Here is a 2,164-nt window from a genome sequence, read left to right on the forward strand (position 1 = left end):
TCACAAGGAGGGGATGCAGAAGAAGGTGGGACAGCATTAACATTAAGTTTTTCAATTTTTTGGGTTAATGCCTCAACCTTAGCAGCAAGGTGGTTATATTCAGAGACTTCGTATATACCTGCCTCTTTCTTAGAGGGAGTAGGAGTGGTGACGGCTCTCTCGTTGGTCCATTGGTAGTGATTCTGAGCCATGTCCTCAATCAAAGCATAAGCCTCCGTGTAGTTTTTGTTCATTAGAGCTCCACCTGCAGCTGCATCAACAGACATCTTAGTGGTATATGACAAGCCATTATAAAACGTGTGGACTATAAGCCACTTCTCTAGGCCATGGTGGGGACAAAGTCTAAGCAATTCCTTGAAACGCTCCCACACCTCATAGAGAGACTCTCCATCTTTTTGATTGAAACGCGTAATTTGGTCTCTAAGCTTAGCTGTTTTAGATGGGGGGAAAAATCGGGCGAGGAATGCTCGCCTCATATCGTCCCATGAAGTAATGGAACCGACTTCTAGGGAATGGAACCAAGCGCCAGCTCTATCCCTTAAGGAAAAGGGAAAGAGATGAAGTCTTACGGCTTCTTGGTTCTCTTTTATGGTGCCACTGAGTCTAAGGAAGGAAGAAATATGGAGATTTGGATCCTCAGTGGGTGATCCAGAAAACTGGTTTTGCTGCAATAAATTGAGTAGTGCAGGCTTGATCTCGAAGTTATTACCCGCAACCGTTGGGTACACGATAATAGCTTGTGGCTCTTCCGTTGAAGGAGTAGCATACTCTTTGAGAGTGCGTTCAGCCATAGCAGTATTATTTTGTGCCTCTCTCTTTTTCTTATGCAAAAATCTTTCGATCTCAGGAATAAATTCTCCGAGACTTTTGCTTCTTCGCATAAGAAACCGAGAACCCAAGAAGTTAGTGGTAAAACAAAAGAAAGAAGTAGAAGAAAAGAGGAAGAGAAGAGAGTTCTAATCACAAGGAAAGAGTTAATCAAATTAGTTTACTCCCCGGCAGCGGCGCCAAAAACATGATGAGATAAAACCGCAAGTGCACGGTCTTACCGAAGTAGTATAAAAGAGTATCGTTCCGACAAGGAGTAGTTCAATTTAATTAACCTTTAAAGATGATTAGAAGAGAGAAGAGAATTGTAAGTTGGGGGTTTTTAAACGGTTAAAAAGCAATATAATAAAAGAGCCTTGGGATCGTTGGTTTCATCTAAATAACAAGTCCTTCTCAAACCAAAACCATAAGCTTATAATGTTATGTTAGACCTAATTTCTCAAGACAGTTTCTCTTAAGTTCCTCTAGCAACCAAGCCTATTTCGCTGACTTGATTACTATTGGATTTTGGTTCCTCTAACAACCAAGCCTATTTCGCTGACTTGATTGTTATTAGTTCCCTTGAAGATCGAAACTATATGTCTCAAAGATTGCAAAGCCTATTTCGCTGACTTTGCAATCTTTGTCTGAATTCACTTGTTCGAATATCAAAGCTCCACTTTCGTTTTATGAATTGATATTTGGAATAATGGACGAACAATTATCAAACCCTCCACTTTCGTTTCCACAGTTTGATAATGGTTAATCCATGTTAAGACGGTGAATTCAGATAAGAAACTAGGGTTACATAAGATTAAGGCTTAGGGCTTGGTTTGATTAGGATTATGTCATTTAGACTTATCCAACAATTCCAAGACAAGAAGAAGTCTACTCACTCATGTTCATCGTAGACATGGGGGAGAAGAGAGAAAGCATGAAAGTAAAAGACAGGAAAATAAAGGAAAGGAAAAGAACTTTATTTAGAAAAGCAATTGTCACTTATTGTATTCCAAGTAAAGATGAATATTTGTGATGGCTAGCTACTCTATTTATAGTACACAATTGACTTAAAATCTAAGCAAGTATATTCCAAGAATATTCCTCAGTAGATTGTGCGCCAAAATAGAATAGCTTGGAGTCCAAGCAAAAGCAGCAAAAGGTCTCTGGAGGGTGGCACGGCCGTGCCAAGGCTAGCACGGGCCGTGCCAGGCTTCTGACTTGTGGGAGATATATTTTGTTTCCCAATCTTCGTATTTTCGTGTCCAATTGGCTCCAAATCCCTTTCTTTTGCTCCAAGACTCAATCCATCCAATATTCTTCCCTGAAATATAATAAATTGCAATTTAAAGTAAACTAT

At 39.7% G+C, this 2,164-nt stretch overlaps 1 non-coding gene across 1 annotated transcript; it reads left to right on the plus strand.

The window, feature by feature from the left end:
- Nucleotides 1-321: 321 nt before the first annotated feature.
- LOC120576233 (small nucleolar RNA R71) lies at nt 322-428 on the plus strand. The gene has a single exon (XR_005642310.1). It is a non-coding gene; the product is annotated as a small nucleolar RNA R71 (small nucleolar RNA).
- The last annotated feature ends 1,736 nt before the right edge of the window (nt 429-2,164 follow it).

This window comes from Medicago truncatula, chromosome 6, assembly GCF_003473485.1.
Source record: "Medicago truncatula cultivar Jemalong A17 chromosome 6, MtrunA17r5.0-ANR, whole genome shotgun sequence".
In the NCBI taxonomy this organism is placed as follows: domain Eukaryota; kingdom Viridiplantae; phylum Streptophyta; class Magnoliopsida; order Fabales; family Fabaceae; genus Medicago; species Medicago truncatula.